General features: G+C 40.8%; 17 non-coding genes across 17 annotated transcripts; all 17 read left to right on the forward strand.

The window, feature by feature from the left end:
* Positions 1 to 392: 392 nt before the first annotated feature.
* Positions 393 to 463, forward strand: trnag-gcc (transfer RNA glycine (anticodon GCC)). Its single transcript has one exon. It is a non-coding gene; the product is annotated as a tRNA-Gly (tRNA).
* A 1,792-nt stretch (positions 464 to 2,255) lies between these two features.
* trnag-gcc (transfer RNA glycine (anticodon GCC)) lies at positions 2,256 to 2,326 on the forward strand. The gene has a single exon. It is a non-coding gene; the product is annotated as a tRNA-Gly (tRNA).
* Positions 2,327 to 4,707: 2,381 nt separating this feature from the next.
* trnag-gcc (transfer RNA glycine (anticodon GCC)) lies at positions 4,708 to 4,778 on the forward strand. The gene has a single exon. It is a non-coding gene; the product is annotated as a tRNA-Gly (tRNA).
* A 1,156-nt stretch (positions 4,779 to 5,934) lies between these two features.
* trnag-gcc (transfer RNA glycine (anticodon GCC)) lies at positions 5,935 to 6,005 on the forward strand. Its single transcript has one exon. It is a non-coding gene; the product is annotated as a tRNA-Gly (tRNA).
* A 1,152-nt stretch (positions 6,006 to 7,157) lies between these two features.
* On the forward strand, positions 7,158 to 7,228 carry trnag-gcc (transfer RNA glycine (anticodon GCC)). Its single transcript has one exon. It is a non-coding gene; the product is annotated as a tRNA-Gly (tRNA).
* A 1,796-nt stretch (positions 7,229 to 9,024) lies between these two features.
* Positions 9,025 to 9,095, forward strand: trnag-gcc (transfer RNA glycine (anticodon GCC)). The gene has a single exon. It is a non-coding gene; the product is annotated as a tRNA-Gly (tRNA).
* Positions 9,096 to 10,247: 1,152 nt separating this feature from the next.
* Positions 10,248 to 10,318, forward strand: trnag-gcc (transfer RNA glycine (anticodon GCC)). Its single transcript has one exon. It is a non-coding gene; the product is annotated as a tRNA-Gly (tRNA).
* A 1,792-nt stretch (positions 10,319 to 12,110) lies between these two features.
* trnag-gcc (transfer RNA glycine (anticodon GCC)) lies at positions 12,111 to 12,181 on the forward strand. The gene has a single exon. It is a non-coding gene; the product is annotated as a tRNA-Gly (tRNA).
* Positions 12,182 to 13,958: 1,777 nt separating this feature from the next.
* Positions 13,959 to 14,029, forward strand: trnag-gcc (transfer RNA glycine (anticodon GCC)). The gene has a single exon. It is a non-coding gene; the product is annotated as a tRNA-Gly (tRNA).
* A 3,681-nt stretch (positions 14,030 to 17,710) lies between these two features.
* trnag-gcc (transfer RNA glycine (anticodon GCC)) lies at positions 17,711 to 17,781 on the forward strand. The gene has a single exon. It is a non-coding gene; the product is annotated as a tRNA-Gly (tRNA).
* Positions 17,782 to 19,559: 1,778 nt separating this feature from the next.
* On the forward strand, positions 19,560 to 19,630 carry trnag-gcc (transfer RNA glycine (anticodon GCC)). Its single transcript has one exon. It is a non-coding gene; the product is annotated as a tRNA-Gly (tRNA).
* A 771-nt stretch (positions 19,631 to 20,401) lies between these two features.
* trnam-cau (transfer RNA methionine (anticodon CAU)) lies at positions 20,402 to 20,474 on the forward strand. Its single transcript has one exon. It is a non-coding gene; the product is annotated as a tRNA-Met (tRNA).
* A 971-nt stretch (positions 20,475 to 21,445) lies between these two features.
* On the forward strand, positions 21,446 to 21,516 carry trnag-gcc (transfer RNA glycine (anticodon GCC)). The gene has a single exon. It is a non-coding gene; the product is annotated as a tRNA-Gly (tRNA).
* An 877-nt stretch (positions 21,517 to 22,393) lies between these two features.
* Positions 22,394 to 22,464, forward strand: trnag-gcc (transfer RNA glycine (anticodon GCC)). Its single transcript has one exon. It is a non-coding gene; the product is annotated as a tRNA-Gly (tRNA).
* Positions 22,465 to 23,338: 874 nt separating this feature from the next.
* Positions 23,339 to 23,409, forward strand: trnag-gcc (transfer RNA glycine (anticodon GCC)). The gene has a single exon. It is a non-coding gene; the product is annotated as a tRNA-Gly (tRNA).
* Positions 23,410 to 24,180: 771 nt separating this feature from the next.
* On the forward strand, positions 24,181 to 24,253 carry trnam-cau (transfer RNA methionine (anticodon CAU)). The gene has a single exon. It is a non-coding gene; the product is annotated as a tRNA-Met (tRNA).
* Positions 24,254 to 27,110: 2,857 nt separating this feature from the next.
* Positions 27,111 to 27,181, forward strand: trnag-gcc (transfer RNA glycine (anticodon GCC)). The gene has a single exon. It is a non-coding gene; the product is annotated as a tRNA-Gly (tRNA).
* Positions 27,182 to 27,601: the final 420 nt, after the last annotated feature.

Raw genomic sequence — 27,601 nt, forward strand, 5'->3', positions numbered from 1 at the left:
GAAAAGAAAGATGTCGTCCGTTTTTCTTCCTCCAACTCAATTGAAATCTGGCTGCGAATCTGCCAGAAATGCGATGCTATCAAGCGGACCAATCACAGCTCTTATTGTGTTTATAGATAAAAATGCATGGGTCAGACCTTCTCTTAGGTGTCTTGCAGTTGGTTGTTCACATTAAAAGTAACAGACATAGCTAAGTCAGGCTTGAGAGAAAGATGCAAACCCTTCTCTTTTCTTACCATTGAACAATTGGCCCCGTCACGCCTTGAGGCATGTGTCAGTACCTCTCTTTCTATCGGCAGTGGAAAAAATAGCAGACAAACTGTCAAGGCAGAGTATACTGGCACCTTAAGTGGACCTCGTTGAAAAAAAAAGGTGAAATTTCCATAAAGTATGCATTGGTGGTTCAGTGGTAGAATTCTTGCCTGCCACGCAGGAGGCCCGGGTTCGATTCCCGGCTAATGCAGTCGACTAACTTTGGCCAAACTACTTGTATCTCGAAGGTTGAGTCTAATGGTCGTCATTTCCTTCTGGAATTTGTGTCTTTGTGCACTAGAAAATCAAAAGATAGTAAAGTGTACCATTCTATCATTTGAAATTTTAATCTTTTATGTGGCAACGAGTTTGACTTGAAATTGAGATCACAAACTGCAAGTAAGAACTGTTCATCAATAAGCAACATAAAGTAACCACACAGCTTTCTGTTTACAGGGTATGGGTATGAAGGTATGTCTAAGAATCTCATAGGATCAAAAGCCTTAGCCCTTCAGGTCTAAATCACTTTTGTATTGGGCTGTTGATTGTGGCAGGCCAGCTAGCATTTAAGCCCCACCCTGCCCCTGGTGTGAGTTGTTTGTTCATCAAGAGGACTATCGTTATTGCGATAAAATAGTCAAAGTTAAATAGGAAGGGATTCTGAGTTTTACATAGACTACATACTTCCACTACTAGCTACAATTGCTTAGAAATTACTTTAAAAGCGTGGATATGTCATCAGCTGGTAACTTTTCTTCCGGACTATTGAAAGGTTGGACAGAAACACTTGTCCTGACCCAATGGCTCTGTTAATAACATGTGGACTATTTGGACAAAAAAGTACTGGAGATCAATGTTCTAGAATACAAACATGTAACAAACATTTTCTGACTTTTGATATGATGGTTTTGTGACGGACATGAAGTCTTTCAAATTTCTCTTTGTTTTACCCAAGGTTTTTGCCCACTATCATAGGAAACTGGCCTCGTTGGCGCAGTAGTCAGCGGTCAGTCACATGATCTAAAGGTTGTGAGTTCAACTCTCACACGGGCAAGTGTCATATTGTCTTATATGATCTTCTTATTACAGCAAGGTTCCAGTGTTAATTCAACAAGAAAGGAGCTGAAACTGTGGAAACTCTTCAGTTAAGGTGCACTTGTATTTTCTGCTGAAAAATTCAAAGAGTAGTTGTACGTTTCTTGGAAAGACAGAGCCAGCTACAAGTTGTGCTACTTGCAGACCAGGGAGTGCTTGTTTATTAAGTACAGAGAATATAGACTGACAGAGCGTTCCATAGCTGCTATAACCCTAACATTTGATATTATTTCTGAGGAGGTGATATAATATATACGTTTATGCCGTAGATGTGCAGGGACCGAGCATTCATAGTTGTGCTTGAGTCGTGCTACAAATACACAGCCGAAACGCTAGTAGCATTAGAGTTTCTATGCTAGCGTTGAGTATCTTCCGGTTTCCTGTCAGCTTATTCACAAATTCTCTGGCCTCTGCTTACTTCCTAAACAATGGCGAAAGTTAGTCATCGGATCGTGTTGGAGTTGTTACTGGTAGATTCTGAAGAGCAATGACTTGTACATAAAGAACGGCAACGGAGAAAAGAAAGATGTCGTCCGTTTTTCTTCCTCCAACTCAATTGAAATCTGGCTGCGAATCTGCCAGAAATGCGATGCTATCAAGCGGACCAATCACAGCTCTTATTGTGTTTATAGATAAAAATGCATGGGTCAGACCTTCTCTTAGGTGTCTTGCAGTTGGTTGTTCACATTAAAAGTAACAGACATAGCTAAGTCAGGCTTGAGAGAAAGATGCAAACCCTTCTCTTTTCTTACCATTGAACAATTGGCCCCGTCACGCCTTGAGGCATGTGTCAGTACCTCTCTTTCTATCGGCAGTGGAAAAAATAGCAGACAAACTGTCAAGGCAGAGTATACTGGCACCTTAAGTGGACCTCGTTGAAAAAAAAAGGTGAAATTTCCATAAAGTATGCATTGGTGGTTCAGTGGTAGAATTCTTGCCTGCCACGCAGGAGGCCCGGGTTCGATTCCCGGCTAATGCAGTCGACTAACTTTGGCCAAACTACTTGTATCTTGAAGGTTGAGTCTAATGGTCGTCATTTCCTTCTGGAATTTGTGTCTTTGTGCACTAGAAAATCAAAAGATAGTAAAGTGTACCATTCTATCATTTGAAATTTTAATCTTTTATGTGGCAACGAGTTTGACTTGAAATTGAGATCACAAACTGCAAGTAAGAACTGTTCATCAATAAGCAACATAAAGTAACCACACAGCTTTCTGTTTACAGGGTATGGGTATGAAGGTATGTCTAAGAATCTCATAGGATCAAAAGCCTTAAGCCTGAAACATGCTTCTGCGACTGCGTCTGCGTCTTTTCACGCCGCTGTGGCGCAAGACTCGTTTTCATTCATGCTTCCCCAACCGTTGCGCGTCTTAAAAGCAATTCCGCGCCAGAACACTAGGCGGAGTAATGCTTTTTGTCGAGACGACCTTAGAGACGCCTTCTTTCTTCTTCGTCGATTGTTTATTTACATAGCCACTGCGGCTCCTCGTAGCCTTTTTCTGGCGGACAAATCCGCCAGTCAATGACAGGTTATACAAGCTATCATACTATCGGATATATTCTGCCAAGTGCTCTTCTATTTGGTCCATATTCGTTCTTCTAAATCTTCCGTGATTTCTGCCGGTATTATGGGGCATGAAACCGGAAATGCAGCTCCAGAAGGGATGTAGAGCAGACCAATCACAGCCTTGCGGGCTGAGTGAGCTTGCGGAGCTTTGCCGTAAATTTTAGAAAAGGGGGTCGACACCCGTCAGCACGTAAGGAGGGATACATAAGCACATAAGGGCCCCGGAAGGGCTCTTGCGCTTACGGGCCCGTGAAAACGCAGAAGCATGTTTCAGGCTTTAGCCCTTCAGGTCTAAATCACTTTTGTATTGGGCTGTTGATTGTGGCAGGCCAGCTAGCATTTAAGCCCCACCCTGCCCCTGGTGTGAGTTGTTTGTTCATCAAGAGGACTATCGTTATTGCGATAAAATACTCAAAGTTAAATAGGAAGGGATTCTGAGTTTTACATAGACTACATACTTCCACTACTAGCTACAATTGCTTAGAAATTACTTTAAAAGCGTGGATATGTCATCAGCTGGTAACTTTTCTTCCGGACTATTGAAAGGTTGGACAGAAACACTTGTCCTGACCCAATGGCTCTGTTAATAACATGTGGACTATTTGGACAAAAAAGTACTGGAGATCAATGTTCTAGAATACAAACATGTAACAAACATTTTCTGACTTTTGATATGATGGTTTTGTGACGGACATGAAGTCTTTCAAATTTCTCTTTGTTTTACCCAAGGTTTTTGCCCACTATCATAGGAAACTGGCCTCGTTGGCGCAGTAGTCAGCGGTCAGTCACATGATCTAAAGGTTGTGAGTTCAACTCTCACACGGGCAAGTGTCATATTGTCTTATATGATCTTCTTATTACAGCAAGGTTCCAGTGTTAATTCAACAAGTTAAGAGGATCCTCTTTGAAACTGTGGAAACTCTTCAGTGGATTGACTCATGTGCTTTAAGGTGCACTTGTATTTCCTGCTGAAAAATTCAAAGAGTAGTTGTACGTTTCTGGTGAAAGACAGAGCCAGCTACAAGTTGTGCTACTTGCAGACCAGGGAGTGCTTGTTTATTAAGTACAGAGAATATAGACTGACAGAGCGTTCCATAGCTGCTATAACCCTAACATTTGATATTATTTCTGAGGAGGTGATATAATATATACGTTTATGCCGTAGATGTGCAGGGACCGAGCATTCATAGTTGTGCTTGAGTCGTGCTGCAAATACACAGCCGAAACGCTAGTAGCATTAGAGTTTCTATGCTAGCGTTGAGTATCTTCCGGTTTCCTGTCAGCTTATTTTCAAATTCTCTTCCTAAACAATGGCGAAAGTTAGTCATCGGATCGTGTTGGAGTTGGAACTGGTAGATTCTGAAGAGCAATGACTTGTACATAAAGAACGGCAACGGAGAAAAGAAAGATGTCGTCCGTTTTTCTTCCTCCAACTCAATTGAAATCTGGCTGCGAATCTGCCAGAAATGCGATGCTATCAAGCGGACCAATCACAGCTCTTATTGTGTTTATAGATAAAAATGCATGGGTCAGACCTTCTCTTAGGTGTCTTGCAGTTGGTTGTTCACATTAAAAGTAACAGACATAGCTAAGTCAGGCTTGAGAGAAAGATGCAAACCCTTCTCTTTTCTTACCATTGAACAATTGGCCCCGTCACGCCTTGAGGCATGTGTCAGTACCTCTCTTTCTATCGGCAGTGGAAAAAATAGCAGACAAACTGTCAAGGCACAGTATACTGGCACCTTAAGTGGACCTCGTCAAAAATTCAAAAAGGTGAAATTTCCATAAAATATGCATTGGTGGTTCAGTGGTAGAATTCTCGCCTGCCACGCGGGAGGCCTGGGTTCGATTCCCGGCTAATGCAGTCGACTAACTCTGGCCAAACTACTTTTATCTCGAAGGTTGAATCTAATGGTCGTCATTTCCTTCTGGAATTTGTGTCTTTGTGCACTAGAAAATGAAAAGATAGTAAAGTGTACCATTCTATCATTTGAAATTTTAATCTTTTATGTGGCAACGAGTTTGACTTGAAATTGAGATCACAAACTGCAAGTAAGAACTGTTCATCAATAAGCAACATAAAGTAACCACACAGCTTTCTGTTTACAGGGTATGGGTATGAAGGTATGTCTAAGAATCTCATAGGATCAAAAGCCTTAGCCCTTCAGGTCTAAATCACTTTTGTATTGGGCTGTTGTTTGTGGCAGGCCAGCTAGCATTTAAGCCCCACCCTGCCCCTGCTGTGAGTTGTTTGTTCATCAAGAGGACTATCGTTATTGCGATAAAATACTCAAAGTTAAATAGGAAGGGATTCTGAGTTTTACATAGACTACATACTTCATTTGATATTATTTCTGAGGAGGTGATATAATATATACGTTTATGCCGTAGATGTGCAGGGACCGAGCATTCATAGTTGTGCTTGAGTCGTGCTGCAAATACACAGCCGAAACGCTAGTAGCATTAGAGTTTCTATGCTAGCGTTGAGTATCTTCCGGTTTCCTGTCAGCTTATTTTCAAATTCTCTTCCTAAACAATGGCGAAAGTTAGTCATCGGATCGTGTTGGAGTTGGAACTGGTAGATTCTGAAGAGCAATGACTTGTACATAAAGAACGGCAACGGAGAAAAGAAAGATGTCGTCCGTTTTTCTTCCTCCAACTCAATTGAAATCTGGCTGCGAATCTGCCAGAAATGCGATGCTATCAAGCGGACCAATCACAGCTCTTATTGTGTTTATAGACAAAAAATGCATGGGTCAGACCTTCTCTTAGGTGTCTTGCAGTTGGTTGTTCACATTAAAAGTAACAGACATAGCTAAGTCAGGCTTGAGAGAAAGATGCAAACCCTTCTCTTTTCTTACCATTGAACAATTGGCCCCGTCACGCCTTGAGGCATGTGTCAGTACCTCTCTTTCTATCGGCAGTGGAAAAAATAGCAGACAAACTGTCAAGGCACAGTATACTGGCACCTTAAGTGGACCTCGTCAAAAATTCAAAAAGGTGAAATTTCCATAAAATATGCATTGGTGGTTCAGTGGTAGAATTCTCGCCTGCCACGCGGGAGGCCCGGGTTCGATTCCCGGCTAATGCAGTCGACTAACTCTGGCCAAACTACTTTTATCTCGAAGGTTGAATCTAATGGTCGTCATTTCCTTCTGGAATTTGTGTCTTTGTGCACTAGAAAATGAAAAGATAGTAAAGTGTACCATTCTATCATTTGAAATTTTAATCTTTTATGTGGCAACGAGTTTGACTTGAAATTGAGATCACAAACTGCAAGTAAGAACTGTTCATCAATAAGCAACATAAAGTAACCACACAGCTTTCTGTTTACAGGGTATGGGTATGAAGGTATGTCTAAGAATCTCATAGGATCAAAAGCCTTAGCCCTTCAGGTCTAAATCACTTTTGTATTGGGCTGTTGTTTGTGGCAGGCCAGCTAGCATTTAAGCCCCACCCTGCCCCTGCTGTGAGTTGTTTGTTCATCAAGAGGACTATCGTTATTGCGATAAAATACTCAAAGTTAAATAGGAAGGGATTCTGAGTTTTACATAGACTACATACTTCATTTGATATTATTTCTGAGGAGGTGATATAATATATACGTTTATGCCGTAGATGTGCAGGGACCGAGCATTCATAGTTGTGCTTGAGTCGTGCTGCAAATACACAGCCGAAACGCTAGTAGCATTAGAGTTTCTATGCTAGCGTTGAGTATCTTCCAGTTTCCTGTCAGCTTATTTTCAAATTCTCTTCCTAAACAATGGCGAAAGTTAGTCATCGGATCGTGTTGGAGTTGGAACTGGTAGATTCTGAAGAGCAATGACTTGTACATAAAGAACGGCAACGGAGAAAAGAAAGATGTCGTCCGTTTTTCTTCCTCCAACTCAATTGAAATCTGGCTGCGAATCTGCCAGAAATGCGATGCTATCAAGCGGACCAATCACAGCTCTTATTGTGTTTATAGATAAAAATGCATGGGTCAGACCTTCTCTTAGGTGTCTTGCAGTTGGTTGTTCACATTAAAAGTAACAGACATAGCTAAGTCAGGCTTGAGAGAAAGATGCAAACCCTTCTCTTTTCTTACCATTGAACAATTGGCCCCGTCACGCCTTGAGGCATGTGTCAGTACCTCTCTTTCTATCGGCAGTGGAAAAAATAGCAGACAAACTGTCAAGGCAGAGTATACTGGCACCTTAAGTGGACCTCGTTGAAAAAAAAAGGTGAAATTTCCATAAAGTATGCATTGGTGGTTCAGTGGTAGAATTCTTGCCTGCCACGCAGGAGGCCCGGGTTCGATTCCCGGCTAATGCAGTCGACTAACTTTGGCCAAACTACTTGTATCTCGAAGGTTGAGTCTAATGGTCGTCATTTCCTTCTGGAATTTGTGTCTTTGTGCACTAGAAAATGAAAAGATAGTAAAGTGTACCATTCTATCATTTGAAATTTTAATCTTTTATGTGGCAACGAGTTTGACTTGAAATTGAGATCACAAACTGCAAGTAAGAACTGTTCATCAATAAGCAACATAAAGTAACCACACAGCTTTCTGTTTACAGGGTATGGGTATGAAGGTATGTCTAAGAATCTCATAGGATCAAAAGCCTTAGCCCTTCAGGTCTAAATCACTTTTGTATTGGGCTGTTGATTGTGGCAGGCCAGCTAGCATTTAAGCCCCACCCTGCCCCTGGTGTGAGTTGTTTGTTCATCAAGAGGACTATCGTTATTGCGATAAAATACTCAAAGTTAAATAGGAAGGGATTCTGAGTTTTACATAGACTACATACTTCCACTACTAGCTACAATTGCTTAGAAATTACTTTAAAAGCGTGGATATGTCATCAGCTGGTAACTTTTCTTCCGGACTATTGAAAGGTTGGACAGAAACACTTGTCCTGACCCAATGGCTCTGTTAATAACATGTGGACTATTTGGACAAAAAAGTACTGGAGATCAATGTTCTAGAATACAAACATGTAACAAACATTTTCTGACTTTTGATATGATGGTTTTGTGACGGACATGAAGTCTTTCAAATTTCTCTTTGTTTTACCCAAGGTTTTTGCCCACTATCATAGGAAACTGGCCTCGTTGGCGCAGTAGTCAGCGGTCAGTCACATGATCTAAAGGTTGTGAGTTCAACTCTCACACGGGCAAGTGTCATATTGTCTTATATGATCTTCTTATTACAGCAAGGTTCCAGTGTTAATTCAACAAGAAAGGAGCTGAAACTGTGGAAACTCTTCAGTTAAGGTGCACTTGTATTTTCTGCTGAAAAATTCAAAGAGTAGTTGTACGTTTCTTGGAAAGACAGAGCCAGCTACAAGTTGTGCTACTTGCAGACCAGGGAGTGCTTGTTTATTAAGTACAGAGAATATAGACTGACAGAGCGTTCCATAGCTGCTATAACCCTAACATTTGATATTATTTCTGAGGAGGTGATATAATATATACGTTTATGCCGTAGATGTGCAGGGACCGAGCATTCATAGTTGTGCTTGAGTCGTGCTACAAATACACAGCCGAAACGCTAGTAGCATTAGAGTTTCTATGCTAGCGTTGAGTATCTTCCGGTTTCCTGTCAGCTTATTCACAAATTCTCTGGCCTCTGCTTACTTCCTAAACAATGGCGAAAGTTAGTCATCGGATCGTGTTGGAGTTGGAACTGGTAGATTCTGAAGAGCAATGACTTGTACATAAAGAACGGCAACGGAGAAAAGAAAGATGTCGTCCGTTTTTCTTCCTCCAACTCAATTGAAATCTGGCTGCGAATCTGCCAGAAATGCGATGCTATCAAGCGGACCAATCACAGCTCTTATTGTGTTTATAGACAAAAAATGCATGGGTCAGACCTTCTCTTAGGTGTCTTGCAGTTGGTTGTTCACATTAAAAGTAACAGACATAGCTAAGTCAGGCTTGAGAGAAAGATGCAAACCCTTCTCTTTTCTTACCATTGAACAATTGGCCCCGTCACGCCTTGAGGCATGTGTCAGTACCTCTCTTTCTATCGGCAGTGGAAAAAATAGCAGACAAACTGTCAAGGCACAGTATACTGGCACCTTAAGTGGACCTCGTCAAAAATTCAAAAAGGTGAAATTTCCATAAAATATGCATTGGTGGTTCAGTGGTAGAATTCTCGCCTGCCACGCGGGAGGCCCGGGTTCGATTCCCGGCTAATGCAGTCGACTAACTCTGGCCAAACTACTTTTATCTCGAAGGTTGAATCTAATGGTCGTCATTTCCTTCTGGAATTTGTGTCTTTGTGCACTAGAAAATGAAAAGATAGTAAAGTGTACCATTCTATCATTTGAAATTTTAATCTTTTATGTGGCAACGAGTTTGACTTGAAATTGAGATCACAAACTGCAAGTAAGAACTGTTCATCAATAAGCAACATAAAGTAACCACACAGCTTTCTGTTTACAGGGTATGGGTATGAAGGTATGTCTAAGAATCTCATAGGATCAAAAGCCTTAGCCCTTCAGGTCTAAATCACTTTTGTATTGGGCTGTTGTTTGTGGCAGGCCAGCTAGCATTTAAGCCCCACCCTGCCCCTGCTGTGAGTTGTTTGTTCATCAAGAGGACTATCGTTATTGCGATAAAATACTCAAAGTTAAATAGGAAGGGATTCTGAGTTTTACATAGACTACATACTTCATTTGATATTATTTCTGAGGAGGTGATATAATATATACGTTTATGCCGTAGATGTGCAGGGACCGAGCATTCATAGTTGTGCTTGAGTCGTGCTGCAAATACACAGCCGAAACGCTAGTAGCATTAGAGTTTCTATGCTAGCGTTGAGTATCTTCCAGTTTCCTGTCAGCTTATTTTCAAATTCTCTTCCTAAACAATGGCGAAAGTTAGTCATCGGATCGTGTTGGAGTTGGAACTGGTAGATTCTGAAGAGCAATGACTTGTACATAAAGAACGGCAACGGAGAAAAGAAAGATGTCGTCCGTTTTTCTTCCTCCAACTCAATTGAAATCTGGCTGCGAATCTGCCAGAAATGCGATGCTATCAAGCGGACCAATCACAGCTCTTATTGTGTTTATAGATAAAAATGCATGGGTCAGACCTTCTCTTAGGTGTCTTGCAGTTGGTTGTTCACATTAAAAGTAACAGACATAGCTAAGTCAGGCTTGAGAGAAAGATGCAAACCCTTCTCTTTTCTTACCATTGAACAATTGGCCCCGTCACGCCTTGAGGCATGTGTCAGTACCTCTCTTTCTATCGGCAGTGGAAAAAATAGCAGACAAACTGTCAAGGCAGAGTATACTGGCACCTTAAGTGGACCTCGTTGAAAAAAAAAGGTGAAATTTCCATAAAGTATGCATTGGTGGTTCAGTGGTAGAATTCTTGCCTGCCACGCAGGAGGCCAGGGTTCGATTCCCGGCTAATGCAGTCGACTAACTTTGGCCAAACTACTTGTATCTCGAAGGTTGAGTCTAATGGTCGTCATTTCCTTCTGGAATTTGTGTCTTTGTGCACTAGAAAATGAAAAGATAGTAAAGTGTACCATTCTATCATTTGAAATTTTAATCTTTTATGTGGCAACGAGTTTGACTTGAAATTGAGATCACAAACTGCAAGTAAGAACTGTTCATCAATAAGCAACATAAAGTAACCACACAGCTTTCTGTTTACAGGGTATGGGTATGAAGGTATGTCTAAGAATCTCATAGGATCAAAAGCCTTAGCCCTTCAGGTCTAAATCACTTTTGTATTGGGCTGTTGATTGTGGCAGGCCAGCTAGCATTTAAGCCCCACCCTGCCCCTGGTGTGAGTTGTTTGTTCATCAAGAGGACTATCGTTATTGCGATAAAATACTCAAAGTTAAATAGGAAGGGATTCTGAGTTTTACATAGACTACATACTTCCACTACTAGCTACAATTGCTTAGAAATTACTTTAAAAGCGTGGATATGTCATCAGCTGGTAACTTTTCTTCCGGACTATTGAAAGGTTGGACAGAAACACTTGTCCTGACCCAATGGCTCTGTTAATAACATGTGGACTATTTGGACAAAAAAGTACTGGAGATCAATGTTCTAGAATACAAACATGTAACAAACATTTTCTGACTTTTGATATGATGGTTTTGTGACGGACATGAAGTCTTTCAAATTTCTCTTTGTTTTACCCAAGGTTTTTGCCCACTATCATAGGAAACTGGCCTCGTTGGCGCAGTAGTCAGCGGTCAGTCACATGATCTAAAGGTTGTGAGTTCAACTCTCACACGGGCAAGTGTCATATTGTCTTATATGATCTTCTTATTACAGCAAGGTTCCAGTGTTAATTCAACAAGAAAGGAGCTGAAACTGTGGAAACTCTTCAGTTAAGGTGCACTTGTATTTTCTGCTGAAAAATTCAAAGAGTAGTTGTACGTTTCTTGGAAAGACAGAGCCAGCTACAAGTTGTGCTACTTGCAGACCAGGGAGTGCTTGTTTATTAAGTACAGAGAATATAGACTGACAGAGCGTTCCATAGCTGCTATAACCCTAACATTTGATATTATTTCTGAGGAGGTGATATAATACATACGTTTATGCCGTAGATGTGCAGGGACCGAGCATTCATAGTTGTGCTTGAGTCGTGCTACAAATACACAGCCGAAACGCTAGTAGCATTAGAGTTTCTATGCTAGCGTTGAGTATCTTCCGGTTTCCTGTCAGCTTATTCACAAATTCTCTGGCCTCTGCTTACTTCCTAAACAATGGCGAAAGTTAGTCATCGGATCGTGTTGGAGTTGGAACTGGTAGATTCTGAAGAGCAATGACTTGTACATAAAGAACGGCAACGGAGAAAAGAAAGATGTCGTCCGTTTTTCTTCCTCCAACTCAATTGAAATCTGGCTGCGAATCTGCCAGAAATGCGATGCTATCAAGCGGACCAATCACAGCTCTTATTGTGTTTATAGATAAAAATGCATGGGTCAGACCTTCTCTTAGGTGTCTTGCAGTTGGTTGTTCACATTAAAAGTAACAGACATAGCTAAGTCAGGCTTGAGAGAAAGATGCAAACCCTTCTCTTTTCTTACCATTGAACAATTGGCCCCGTCACGCCTTGAGGCATGTGTCAGTACCTCTCTTTCTATCGGCAGTGGAAAAAATAGCAGACAAACTGTCAAGGCAGAGTATACTGGCACCTTAAGTGGACCTCGTTGAAAAAAAAAGGTGAAATTTCCATAAAGTATGCATTGGTGGTTCAGTGGTAGAATTCTTGCCTGCCACGCAGGAGGCCCGGGTTCGATTCCCGGCTAATGCAGTCGACTAACTTTGGCCAAACTACTTGTATCTCGAAGGTTGAGTCTAATGGTCATCATTTCCTTCTGGAATTTGTGTCTTTGTGCACTAGAAAATCAAAAGATAGTAAAGTGTACCATTCTATCATTTGAAATTTTAATCTTTTATGTGGCAACGAGTTTGACTTGAAATTGAGATCACAAACTGCAAGTAAGAACTGTTCATCAATAAGCAACATAAAGTAACCACACAGCTTTCTGTTTACAGGGTATGGGTATGAAGGTATGTCTAAGAATCTCATAGGATCAAAAGCCTTAGCCCTTCAGGTCTAAATCACTTTTGTATTGGGCTGTTGATTGTGGCAGGCCAGCTAGCATTTAAGCCCCACCCTGCCCCTGGTGTGAGTTGTTTGTTCATCAAGAGGACTATCGTTATTGCGATAAAATACTCAAAGTTAAATAGGAAGGGATTCTGAGTTTTACATAGACTACATACTTCCACTACTAGCTACAATTGCTTAGAAATTACTTTAAAAGCGTGGATATGTCATCAGCTGGTAACTTTTCTTCCGGACTATTGAAAGGTTGGACAGAAACACTTGTCCTGACCCAATGGCTCTGTTAATAACATGTGGACTATTTGGACAAAAAAGTACTGGAGATCAATGTTCTAGAATACAAACATGTAACAAACATTTTCTGACTTTTGATATGATGGTTTTGTGACGGACATGAAGTCTTTCAAATTTCTCTTTGTTTTACCCAAGGTTTTTGCCCACTATCATAGGAAACTGGCCTCGTTGGCGCAGTAGTCAGCGGTCAGTCACATGATCTAAAGGTTGTGAGTTCAACTCTCACACGGGCAAGTGTCATATTGTCTTATATGATCTTCTTATTACAGCAAGGTTCCAGTGTTAATTCAACAAGAAAGGAGCTGAAACTGTGGAAACTCTTGTATTTTCTGCTGAAAAATTCAAAGAGTAGTTGTACGTTTCTGGTGAAAGACAGAGCCAGCTACAAGTTGTGCTACTTGCAGACCAGGGAGTGCTTGTTTATTAAGTACAGAGAATATAGACTGACAGAGCGTTCCATGGCTGCTATAACCCTAACATTTGATATTATTTCTGAGGAGGTTATATAATATATACGTTTATGCCGTAGATGTGCAGGGGCCGAGCATTCATAGTTGTGCTTGAGTTGTGCTGCAAATACACAGCCGAAACGCTAGTAGCATTAGAGTTTCTATGCTATCGTTGAGTATCTTCCGGTTTCCTGTCAGCTTATTTACAAATTCTCTGGCCTCTGCTTACTTCCTAAACAATGGCGAAAGTTAGTCATCGGATCTTGTTGGAGTTGGAACTGGTAGATTCTGAAGAGCAATGACTTGTACATAAAGAACGGCAACGGAGAAAAGAAAGATGTCGTCCGTTTTTCTTCCTCCAACTCAATTGAAATCTGGCTGCGAATCTGCCAGAAATGCGATGTTATCAAGCGGACCAATCACAGCTCTTATTGTGTTTATAGATAAAAATGCATGGGTCAGACCTTCTCTTGGGTGTCTTGCAGTTGGTTGTTCACATTAAAAGTAACAGACATAGCTAAGTCAGGCTTGAGAGAAAGATGCAAACCCTTCTCTTTTCTTACCATTGAACAATTGGCCCCGTCACGCCTTGAGGCATGTGTCAGTACCTCTCTTTCTATCGGCAGTGGAAAAAATAGCAGACAAACTGTCAAGGCAGAGTATACTGGCACCTTAAGTGGACCTCGTCGAAAAAAAAAGGTGAAATTTCCATAAAATATGCATTGGTGGTTCAGTGGTAGAATTCTCGCCTGCCACGCGGGAGGCCCGGGTTCAATTCCCGGCTAATGCAGTCGACTAACTTTGGCCAAACTACTTGTATCTCGAAGGTTGAGTCTAATGGTCGTCATTTCCTTCTGGAATTTGTGTCTTTGTGCACTAGAAAATGAAAAGATAGTAAAGTGTACCATTCTATCATTTGAAATTTTAATCTTTTATGTGGCAACGAGTTTGACTTGAAATTGAGATCACAAACTGCAAGTAAGAACTGTTCATCAATAAGCAACATAAAGTAACCACACAGCTTTCTGTTTACAGGGTATGGGTATGAAGGTATGTCTAAGAATCTCATAGGATCAAAAGCCTTAGCCCTTCAGGTCTAAATCACTTTTGTATTGGGCTGTTGATTGTGGCAGGCCAGCTAGCATTTAAGCCCCACCCTGCCCCTGGTGTGAGTTGTTTGTTCATCAAGAGGACTATCGTTATTGCGATAAAATACTCAAAGTTAAATAGGAAGGGATTCTGAGTTTTACATAGACTACATACTTCCACTACTAGCTACAATTGCTTAGAAATTACTTTAAAAGCGTGGATATGTCATCAGCTGGTAACTTTTCTTCCGGACTATTGAAAGGTTGGACAGAAACACTTGTCCTGACCCAATGGCTCTGTTAATAACATGTGGACTATTTGGACAAAAAAGTACTGGAGATCAATGTTCTAGAATACAAACATGTAACAAACATTTTCTGACTTTTGATATGATGGTTTTGTGACGGACATGAAGTCTTTCAAATTTCTCTTTGTTTTACCCAAGGTTTTTGCCCACTATCATAGGAAACTGGCCTCGTTGGCGCAGTAGTCAGCGGTCAGTCACATGATCTAAAGGTTGTGAGTTCAACTCTCACACGGGCAGGTGTCATATTGTCTTATATGATCTTCTTATTACAGCAAGGTTCCAGTGTTAATTCAACAAGATAAGAGGATCCTCTTTGAAAAGAGCTTCAACTGTGGAAACTCTTCAGTGGATTGACTCATGTGCTTTAAGGTGCACTTGTATTTCCTGCTGAAAAATTCAAAGAGTAGTTGTACGTTTCTGGTGAAAGACAAAGCCAGCTACAAGTTGTGCTACTTGCAGACCAGGGAGTGCTTGTTTATTAAGTACAGAGAATATAGACTGACAGAGCGTTCCATAGCTGCTATAACCCTAACATTTGATATTATTTCTGAGGAGGTGATATAATATATACGTTTATGCCGTAGATTTGCAGGGACCGAGCATTCATAGTTGTGCTTGAGTCGTGCTGCAAATACACAGCCGAAACGCTAGTAGCATTAGAGTCTCTATGCTAGCGTTGACTATCTTCCGGTTTCCTGTCAGCTTATTTTCAAATTCTCTGGCCTCTGCTTACTTCCTAAACAATGGCGAAAGTTAGTCATCGGATCGTGTTGGAGTTGGAACTGGTAGATTCTGAAGAGCAATGACTTGTACATAAAGAACGGCAACGGAGAAAAGAAAGATGTCGTCCGTTTTTCTTCCTCCAACTCACTTGAAATCTGGCTGCGAATCTGCCAGAAATGCGATGCTATCAAGCGGACCAATCACAGCTCTTATTGTGTTTATAGATAAAAATGCAGGGGTCAGACCTTCTCTTAGGTGTCTTGCAGTTGGTTGTTCACATTAAAAGTAACAGACATAGCTAAGTCAGGCTTGAGAGAAAGATGCAAACCCTTCTCTTTTCTTACCATTGAACAATTGGCCCCGTCACGCCTTGAGGCATGTGTCAGTACCTCTCTTTCTATCGGCAGTGGAAAAAATAGCAGACAAACTGTCAAGGCACAGTATACTGGCACCTTAAGTGGACCTCGTCAAAAATTCAAGAAGGTGAAATTTCCATAAAATATGCATTGGTGGTTCAGTGGTAGAATTCTCGTCTGCCACGCGGGAGGCCCGGGTTCGATTCCCGGATAATGCAGTCGACTAACTTTGGCCAAACTACTTGTATCTCGAAGGTTGAGTCTATTGGTCGTCATTTCCTTCTGGAATTTGTGTCTTTGTGCACTAGAAAATGAAAAGATAGTAAAGTGTACCATTCTATCATTTGAAATTTTAATCTTTTATGTGGCAACGAGTTTGACTTGAAATTGAGATCACAAACTGCAAGTAAGAACTGTTCATCAATAAGCAACATAAAGTAACCACACAGCTTTCTGTTTACAGGGTATGGGTATGAAGGTATGTCTAAGAATCTCATAGGATCAAAAGCCTTAGCCCTTCAGGTCTAAATCACTTTTGTATTGGGCTGTTGATTGTGGCAGGCCAGCTAGCATTTAAGCCCCACCCTGCCCCTGGTGTGAGTTGTTTGTTCATCAAGAGGACTATCGTTATTGCGATAAAATACTCAAAGTTAAATAGGAAGGGATTCTGAGTTTTACATAGACTACATACTTCCACTACTAGCTACAATTGCTTAGAAATTACTTTAAAAGCGTGGATATGTCATCAGCTGGTAACTTTTCTTCCGGACTATTGAAAGGTTGGACAGAAACACTTGTCCTGACCCAATGGCTCTGTTAATAACATGTGGACTATTTGGACAAAAAAGTACTGGAGATCAATGTTCTAGAATACAAACATGTAACAAACATTTTCTGACTTTTGATATGATGGTTTTGTGACGGACATGAAGTCTTTCAAATTTCTCTTTGTTTTACCCAAGGTTTTTGCCCACTATCATAGGAAACTGGCCTCGTTGGCGCAGTAGTCAGCGGTCAGTCACATGATCTAAAGGTTGTGAGTTCAACTCTCACACGGGCAAGTGTCATATTGTCTTATATGATCTTCTTATTACAGCAAGGTTCCAGTGTTAATTCAACAAGAAAGGAGCTGAAACTGTGGAAACTCTTGTATTTTCTGCTGAAAAATTCAAAGAGTAGTTGTACGTTTCTTGGAAAGACAGAGCCAGCTACAAGTTGTGCTACTTGCAGACCAGGGAGTGCTTGTTTATTAAGTACAGAGAATATAGACTGACAGAGAGTGTTCCATGGCTGCTATAACCCCAACATTTGATATTATTTCTGAGGAGGTTATATAATATATACGTTTATGCCGTAGATGTGCAGGGGCCGAGCATTCATAGTTGTGCTTGAGTTGTGCTGCAAATACACAGCCGAAACGCTAGTAGCATTAGAGTTTCTATGCTATCGTTGAGTATCTTCCGGTTTCCTGTCAGCTTATTTACAAATTCTCTGGCCTCTGCTTACTTCCTAAACAATAGCGAAAGTTAGTCATCGGATCTTGTTGGAGTTGGAACTGGTAGATTCTGAAGAGCAATGACTTGTACATAAAGAACGGCAACGGAGAAAAGAAAGATGTCGTCCGTTTTTCTTCCTCCAACTCAATTGAAATCTGGCTGCGAATCTGCCAGAAATGCGATGTTATCAAGCGGACCAATCACAGCTCTTATTGTGTTTATAGATAAAAATGCATGGGTCAGACCTTCTCTTGGGTGTCTTGCAGTTGGTTGTTCACATTAAAAGTAACAGACATAGCTAAGTCAGGCTTGAGAGAAAGATGCAAACCCTTCTCTTTTCTTACCATTGAACAATTGGCCCCGTCACGCCTTGAGGCATGTGTCAGTACCTCTCTTTCTATCGGCAGTGGAAAAAATAGCAGACAAACTGTCAAGGCAGAGTATACTGGCACCTTAAGTGGACCTCGTCGAAAAAAAAAGGTGAAATTTCCATAAAATATGCATTGGTGGTTCAGTGGTAGAATTCTCGCCTGCCACGCGGGAGGCCCGGGTTCAATTCCCGGCTAATGCAGTCGACTAACTTTGGCCAAACTACTTGTATCTCGAAGGTTGAGTCTAATGGTCGTCATTTCCTTCTGGAATTTGTGTCTTTGTGCACTAGAAAATGAAAAGATAGTAAAGTGTACCATTCTATCATTTGAAATTTTAATCTTTTATGTGGCAACGAGTTTGACTTGAAATTGAGATCACAAACTGCAAGTAAGAACTGTTCATCAATAAGCAACATAAAGTAACCACACAGCTTTCTGTTTACAGGGTATGGGTATGAAGGTATGTCTAAGAATCTCATAGGATCAAAAGCCTTAGCCCTTCAGGTCTAAATCACTTTTGTATTGGGCTGTTGATTGTGGCAGGCCAGCTAGCATTTAAGCCCCACCCTGCCCCTGGTGTGAGTTGTTTGTTCATCAAGAGGACTATCGTTATTGCGATAAAATACTCAAAGTTAAATAGGAAGGGATTCTGAGTTTTACATAGACTACATACTTCCACTACTAGCTACAATTGCTTAGAAATTACTTTAAAAGCGTGGATATGTCATCAGCTGGTAACTTTTCTTCCGGACTATTGAAAGGTTGGACAGAAACACTTGTCCTGACCCAATGGCTCTGTTAATAACATGTGGACTATTTGGACAAAAAAGTACTGGAGATCAATGTTCTAGAATACAAACATGTAACAAACATTTTCTGACTTTTGATATGATGGTTTTGTGACGGACATGAAGTCTTTCAAATTTCTCTTTGTTTTACCCAAGGTTTTTGCCCACTATCATAGGAAACTGGCCTCGTTGGCGCAGTAGTCAGCGGTCAGTCACATGATCTAAAGGTTGTGAGTTCAACTCTCACACGGGCAGGTGTCATATTGTCTTATATGATCTTCTTATTACAGCAAGGTTCCAGTGTTAATTCAACAAGAAAGGAGCTGAAACTGTGGAAACTCTTGTATTTTCTGCTGAAAAATTCAAAGAGTAGTTGTACGTTTCTTGGAAAGACAGAGCCAGCTACAAGTTGTGCTACTTGCAGACCAGGGAGTGCTTGTTTATTAAGTACAGAGAATATAGACTGACAGAGAGTGTTCCATGGCTGCTATAACCCCAACATTTGATATTATTTCTGAGGAGGTTATATAATATATACGTTTATGCCGTAGATGTGCAGGGGCCGAGCATTCATAGTTGTGCTTGAGTTGTGCTGCAAATACACAGCCGAAACGCTAGTAGCATTAGAGTTTCTATGCTATCGTTGAGTATCTTCCGGTTTCCTGTCAGCTTATTTACAAATTCTCTGGCCTCTGCTTACTTCCTAAACAATAGCGAAAGTTAGTCATCGGATCTTGTTGGAGTTGGAACTGGTAGATTCTGAAGAGCAATGACTTGTACATAAAGAACGGCAACGGAGAAAAGAAAGATGTCGTCCGTTTTTCTTCCTCCAACTCAATTGAAATCTGGCTGCGAATCTGCCAGAAATGCGATGTTATCAAGCGGACCAATCACAGCTCTTATTGTGTTTATAGATAAAAATGCATGGGTCAGACCTTCTCTTGGGTGTCTTGCAGTTGGTTGTTCACATTAAAAGTAACAGACATAGCTAAGTCAGGCTTGAGAGAAAGATGCAAACCCTTCTCTTTTCTTACCATTGAACAATTGGCCCCGTCACGCCTTGAGGCATGTGTCAGTACCTCTCTTTCTATCGGCAGTGGAAAAAATAGCAGACAAACTGTCAAGGCAGAGTATACTGGCACCTTAAGTGGACCTCGTCGAAAAAAAAAGGTGAAATTTCCATAAAATATGCATTGGTGGTTCAGTGGTAGAATTCTCGCCTGCCACGCGGGAGGCCCGGGTTCAATTCCCGGCTAATGCAGTCGACTAACTTTGGCCAAACTACTTGTATCTCGAAGGTTGAGTCTAATGGTCGTCATTTCCTTCTGGAATTTGTGTCTTTGTGCACTAGAAAATGAAAAGATAGTAAAGTGTACCATTCTATCATTTGAAATTTTAATCTTTTATGTGGCAACGAGTTTGACTTGAAATTGAGATCACAAACTGCAAGTAAGAACTGTTCATCAATAAGCAACATAAAGTAACCACACAGCTTTCTGTTTACAGGGTATGGGTATGAAGGTATGTCTAAGAATCTCATAGGATCAAAAGCCTTAGCCCTTCAGGTCTAAATGACTTTTGTATTGGGCTGTTGTTTGTGGCAGGCCAGCTAGCATTTAAGCCCCACCCTGCCCCTGCTGTGAGTTGTTTGTTCATCAAGAGGACTATCGTTATTGCGATAAAATACTCAAAGTTAAATAGGAAGGGATTCTGAGTTTTACATAGACTACATACTTCCACTACTAGCTACAATTGCTTAGAAATTACTTTAAAAGCTTGGATATGTCATCAGCTGGTAACTTTTCTTCCGGACTATTGAAAGGTTGGACAGAAACACTTGTCCTGACCCAATGGCTCTGTTAATAACATGTGGACTATTTGGACAAAAAAGTACTGGAGATCAATGTTCTAGAATACAAACATGTAACAAACATTTTCTGACTTTTGATATGATGGTTTTGTGACGGACATGAAGTCTTTCAAATTTCTCTTTGTTTTACCCAAGGTTTTTGCCCATTTTTGCAAGAAACAGGCCTCGTTGGCGCAGTAGGCAGCGCTTCAGTCTCATAATCTGAAGGTCGTGAGTTCAACCCTCACACGGGGCAGGTGTCATATTGTCTTATATGATCTTCTTATTACAGCAAGGTTCCAGTGTTAATTCAACAAGATAAGAGGATCCTCTTTGAAAAGAGCTTCAACTGTGGAAACTCTTCAGTGGATTGACTCATGTGCTTTAAGGTGCACTTGTATTTCCTGCTGAAAAATTCAAAGAGTAGTTGTACCTTTCTGGTGAAAGACACAGCCAGCTACAAGTTGTGCTACCTGCAGACCAGGGAGTGCTTGTTTATTAAGTACAGAGAATATAGACTGACAGAGCGTTCCATAGCTGCTATAACCCTAACATTTGATATTATTTCTGAGGAGGTGATATAATATATACGTTTATGCCGTAGATGTGCAGGGACCGAGCATTCATAGTTGTGCTTGAGTCGTGCTGCAAATACACAGCCGAAACACTAGTAGCATTAGAGTTTCTATGCTAGCGTTGAGTATCTTCCGGTTTCCTGTCAGCTTATTTTCAAATTCTCTTCCTAAACAATGGCGAAAGTTAGTCATCGGATCGTGTTGGAGTTGGAACTGGTAGATTCTGAAGAGCAATGACTTGTACATAAAGAACGGCAACGAAGAAAAGAACGATGTAGTCCGTTTTTGTTCCTTCAACTCAATTCAAATCTGGCTGTGAATCTGCCGGAAATGCAATGCTATCAAGCGGACAAATCACAGCTCTTATGGTGATTATAGTTAAAAATGCATGGGTCAGACCTTCTCTTAGGTGTCTTGCACTTGGTTGTTCACATTAAAAGTAACAGACATAGCTAAGTCAGGCTTGAGAGAAAGATACAAACCCTTCTCTTTTCTTACCATTGAACAATTGGCCCCGTCACGCCTTGAGGCATGTGTCAGTACCTCTCTTTCTATCGGCAGTGGAAAAAATAGCAGACAAACTGTCAAGGCACAGTATACTGGCAACTTAAGTGGACCTTGTCAAAAAAAAAGTAACATTTCCATAAAGTATGCATTGGTGGTTCAGTGGTAGAATTCTCGCCTGCCACGCGGGAGGCCCGGGTTCAATTCCCGGCTAATGCAGTCGACTAACTTTGGCCAAACTACTTGTATCTCGAAGGTTGAGTCTAATGGTCGTCATTTCCTTCTGGAATTTGTGTCTTTGTGCACTAGAAAAAGGAAAAGATAGTAATGTGTACCATTCTATCATTTGAAATTTTAATCTTTTATGTGGCAACGAGTTTGACTTGAAATTGAGATCACAAACTGCAAGTAAGAACTGTTCATCAATAAGCAACATAAAGTAACCACACAGCTTTCTGTTTACAGGGTATGGGTATGAAGGTATGTCTAAGAATCTCATAGGATCAAAAGCCTTAGCCCTTCAGGTCTAAATCACTTTTGTATTGGGCTGTTGATTGTGGCAGGCCAGCTAGCATTTAAGCCCCACCCTGCCCCTGGTGTGAGTTGTTTGTTCATCAAGAGGACTATCGTTATTGCGATAAAATACTCAAAGTTAAATAGGAAGGGATTCTGAGTTTTACATAGACTACATACTTCCACTACTAGCTACAATTGCTTAGAAATTACTTTAAAAGCGTGGATATGTCATCAGCTGGTAACTTTTCTTCCGGACTATTGAAAGGTTGGACAGAAACACTTGTCCTGACCCAATGGCTCTGTTAATAACATGTGGACTATTTGGACAAAAAAGTACTGGAGATCAATGTTCTAGAATACAAACATGTAACAAACATTTTCTGACTTTTGATATGATGGTTTTGTGACGGACATGAAGTCTTTCAAATTTCTCTTTGGCCCCGTCACGCCTTGAGGCATGTGTCAGTACCTCTCTTTCTATCGGCAGTGGAAAAAATAGCAGACAAACTGTCAAGGCAGAGTATACTGGCACCTTAAGTGGACCTCGTCGAAAAAAAAAGGTGAAATTTCCATAAAATATGCATTGGTGGTTCAGTGGTAGAATTCTCGCCTGCCACGTGGGAGACCCGGGTTCAATTCCCGGCTAATGCAGTCGACTAACTTTGGCCAAACTATTTGTATCTCGAAGGTTGAGTCTAATGGTCGTCATTTCCTTCTGGAATTTGTGTCTTTGTGCACTAGAAAATGAAAAGATAGTAATGTGTACCATTCTATCATTTGAAATTTTAATCTTTTATGTGGCAACGAGTTTGACTTGAAATTGAGATCACAAACTGCAAGTAAGAACTGTTCATCAATAAGCAACATAAAGTAACCACACAGCTTTCTGTTTACAGGGTATGGGTATGAAGGTATGTCTAAGAATCTCATAGGATCAAAAGCCTTAGCCCTTCAGGTCTAAATCACTTTTGTATTGGGCTGTTGATTGTGGCAGGCCAGCTAGCATTTAAGCCCCACCCTGCCCCTGGTGTGAGTTGTTTGTTCATCAAGAGGACTATCGTTATTGCGATAAAATACTCAAAGTTAAATAGGAAGGGATTCTGAGTTTTACATAGACTACATACTTCCACTACTAGCTACAATTGCTTAGAAATTACTTTAAAAGCGTGGATATGTCATCAGCTGGTAACTTTTCTTCCGGACTATTGAAAGGTTGGACAGAAACACTTGTCCTGACCCAATGGCTCTGTTAATAACATGTGGACTATTTGGACAAAAAAGTACTGGAGATCAATGTTCTAGAATACAAACATGTAACAAACATTTTCTGACTTTTGATATGATGGTTTTGTGACGGACATGAAGTCTTTCAAATTTCTCTTTGGCCCCGTCACGCCTTGAGGCATGTGTCAGTACCTCTCTTTCTATCGGCAGTGGAAAAAATAGCAGACAAACTGTCAAGGCACAGTATACTGGCAACTTAAGTGGACCTCGTCAAAAAAAAAGTAACATTTCCATAAAGTATGCATTGGTGGTTCAGTGGTAGAATTCTTGCCTGCCACGCGGGAGGCCCGGGTTCGATTCCCGGCTAATGCATTCGACTAACTTTGGCCAAACTACTTGTATCTCGAAGGTTGAGTCTAATGGTCGTCATTTCCTTCTGGAATTTGTGTCTTTGTGCACTAGAAAATGAAAAGATAGTAATGTGTACCATTCTATCATTTGAAATTTTAATCTTTTATGTGGCAACGAGTTTGACTTGAAATTGAGATCACAAACTGCAAGTAAGAACTGTTCATCAATAAGCAACATAAAGTAACCACACAGCTTTCTGTTTACAGGGTATGGGTATGAAGGTATGTCTAAGAATCTCATAGGATCAAAAGCCTTAGCCCTTCAGGTCTAAATCACTTTTGTATTGGGCTGTTGATTGTGGCAGGCCAGCTAGCATTTAAGCCCCACCCTGCCCCTGGTGTGAGTTGTTTGTTCATCAAGAGGACTATCGTTATTGCGATAAAATACTCAAACTTAAATAGGAAGGGATTCTGAGTTTTACATAGACTACATACTTCCACTACTAGCTACAATTGCTTAGAAATGACTTTAAAAGCGTGGATATGTCATCAGCTGGTAACTTTTCTTCCGGACTATTGAAAGGTTGGACAGGAACACTTGTCCTGACCCAATGGCTCTGTTAATAACATGTGGACTATTTGGACAAAAAAGTACTGGAGATCAATGTTCTAGAATACAAACATGTAACAAACATTTTCTGACTTTTGATATGATGGTTTTGTGACGGACATGACGTCTTTCAAATTTCTCTTTGTTTTACCCAAGGTTTTTACCCACTATTATAGGAAACAGGCCTCGTTGGCGCAGTAGTCAGTGCGTCAGTCTCATAATCTGAAGGTCGTGAGTTCAACCCTCACACGGGGCAGGTGTCATATTGTCTTATATGATCTTCTTATTACAGCAAGGTTCCAGTGTTAATTCAACAAGTTAAGAGGATCCTCTTTGAAACTGTGGAAACTCTTCAGTGGATTGACTCATGTGCTTTAAGGTGCACTTGTATTTCCTGCTGAAAAATTCAAAGAGTAGTTGTACGTTTCTGGTGAAAGACAGAGCCAGCTACAAGTTGTGCTACTTGCAGACCAGGGAGTGCTTGTTTATTAAGTACAGAGAATATAGACTGACAGAGCGTTCCATAGCTGCTATAACCCTAACATTTGATATTATTTCTGAGGAGGTGATATAATATATACGTTTATGCCGTAGATGTGCAGGGACCGAGCATTCATAGTTGTGCTTGAGTCGTGCTGCAAATACACAGCCGAAACGCTAGTAGCATTAGAGTTTCTATGCTAGCGTTGAGTATCTTCCGGTTTCCTGTCAGCTTATTTTCAAATTCTCTTCCTAAACAATGGCGAAAGTTAGTCATCGGATCGTGTTGGAGTTGGAACTGGTAGATTCTGAAGAGCAATGACTTGTACATAAAGAACGGCAACGGAGAAAAGAAAGATGTCGTCCGTTTTTCTTCCTCCAACTCAATTGAAATCTGGCTGCGAATCTGCCAGAAATGCGATGCTATCAAGCGGACCAATCACAGCTCTTATTGTGTTTATAGATAAAAATGCATGGGTCAGACCTTCTCTTAGGTGTCTTGCAGTTGGTTGTTCACATTAAAAGTAACAGACATAGCTAAGTCAGGCTTGAGAGAAAGATGCAAACCCTTCTCTTTTCTTACCATTGAACAATTGGCCCCGTCACGCCTTGAGGCATGTGTCAGTACCTCTCTTTCTATCGGCAGTGGAAAAAATAGCAGACAAACTGTCAAGGCACAGTATACTGGCACCTTAAGTGGACCTCGTCAAAAATTCAAGAAGGTGAAATTTCCATAAAATATGCATTGGTGTTTCAGTGGTAGAATTCTCGTCTGCCACGCGTGAGGCCCGGGTTCGATTCCCGGCTAATGCAGTCGACTAACTCTGGCCAAACTACTTTTATCTCGAAGGTTGAATCTAATGGTCGTCATTTCCTTCTGGAATTTGTGTCTTTGTGCACTAGAAAATGAAAAGATAGTAAAGTGTACCATTCTATCATTTGAAATTTTAATCTTTTATGTGGCAACGAGTTTGACTTGAAAGTGAGATCACAAACTGCAAGTAAGAACTGTTCATCAATAAGCAACATAAAGTAACCACACAGCTTTCTGTTTACAGGGTATGGGTATGAAGGTATGTCTAAGAATCTCTTAGGATCAAAAGCCTTAGCACTTCAGGTCTATATCACTTTTGTATTGGGCTGTTGTTTGTGGCAGGCCAGCTAGGGCTTTAAGCCCCACCCTGCCCCAGGTGTGAGTTGTTTGTTCATCAAGAGGACTATCGTTATTGCGATAAAATACTCAAACTTAAATAGGAAGGGATTCTGAGTTTTACATAGACTACATACTTCCACTACTAGCTACAATTGCTTAGAAATGACTTTAAAAGCGTGGATATGTCATCAGCTGGTAACTTTTCTTCCGGACTATTGAAAGGTTGGACAGAAACACTTGTCCTGACCCAATGGCTCTGTTAATAACATGTGGACTATTTGGACAAAAAAGTACTGGAGATCAATGTTCTAGAATACAAACATGTAACAAACATTTTCTGACTTTTGATATGATGGTTTTGTGACGGACATGAAGTCTTTCAAATTTCTCTTTGTTTTACCCAAGGTTTTTGCCCATTTTTGTAGGAAACAGGCCTCGTTGGCGCAGTAGTCAGCGCGTCAGTCACATGATCTAAAGGTTGTGAGTTCAACTCTCACACGGGGCAAGTGTCATATTGTCTTATATGATCTTCTTATTACAGCAAGGTTCCAGTGTTAATTCAACAAGTTAAGAGGATCCTCTTTGAAACTGTGGAAACTCTTCAGTGGATTGACTCATGTGCTTTAAGGTGCACTTGTATTTCCTGCTGAAAAATTCAAAGAGTAGTTGTACTATTCTGGTGAAAGACAGAGCCAGCTACAAGTTGTGCTACTTGCAGACCAGGGAGTGCTTGTTTATTAAGTACAGAGAATATAGACTGACAGAGCGTTCCATGGCTGCTATAACCCTAACATTTGATATTATTTCCGAGGAGGTGATATAATATATACGTTTATGCCGTAGATGTGCAGGGACCGAGCATTCATAGTTGTCCTTGAGTCGTGCTGCAAATACACAGCCGAAACACTAGTAGCATTAGAGTTTCTATGCTAGCGTTGCGTATCTTCCGGTTTCCTGTCAGCTTATTTACAAATTCTCTGGCCTCTGCTTACTTCCTAAACAAAGACAGAAGTTAGTCAGCGGATCGTGTTGGAGTTGGAACTGGTAGATTCTGAAGAGCAATGACTTGTACATAAAGAACGGCAACGAAGAAAAGAACGATGTAGTCCGTTTTTGTTCCTTCAACTCAATTCAAATCTGGCTGTGAATCTGCCGGAAATGCAAGGCTATCAAGCGGACCAATCACAGCTCTTATGGTGATTATAGTTAAAAATGCATGGGTCAGACCTTCTCTTAGGTGTCTTGCACTTGGTTGTTCACATTAAAAGTAACAGACATAGCTAAGTCAGGCTTGAGAGAAAGATACAAACCCTTCTCTTTTCTTACCATTGAACAATTGGCCCCGTCACGCCTTGAGGCATGTGTCAGTACCTCTCTTTCTATCGGCAGTGGAAAAAATAGCAGACAAACTGTCAAGGCACAGTATACTGGCAACTTAAGTGGACCTCGTCAAAAAAAAAGTAACATTTCCATAAAGTATGCATTGGTGGTTCAGTGGTAGAATTCTTGCCTGCCACGCGGGAGGCCCGGGTTCGATTCCCGGCTAATGCAGTCGACTAACTTTGGCCAAACTACTTGTATCTCGAAGGTTGAGTCTAATGGTCGTCATTTCCTTCTGGAATTTGTGTCTTTGTGCACTAGAAAATGAAAAGATAGTAAAGTGTACCATTCTATCATTTGAAATTTTAATCTTTTATGTGGCAACGAGTTTGACTTGAAAGTGAGATCACAAACTGCAAGTAAGAACTGTTCATCAATAAGCAACATAAAGTAACCACACAGCTTTCTGTTTACAGGGTATGGGTATGAAGGTATGTCTAAAAATCTCTTAGGATCAAAAGCCTTAGCACTTCATGTCTATATCACTTTTGTATTGGGCTGTTGTTTGTGGCAGGCCAGCTAGGCTTTAAGCCCCACCCTGCCCCAGGTTTGAGTTGTTTGTTCATCAAGAGGACTATCGTTATTGCGATA

The sequence above is a fragment of the Platichthys flesus genome, chromosome 16, assembly GCF_949316205.1.
Source record: "Platichthys flesus chromosome 16, fPlaFle2.1, whole genome shotgun sequence".
NCBI lineage: Eukaryota > Metazoa > Chordata > Actinopteri > Pleuronectiformes > Pleuronectidae > Platichthys > Platichthys flesus.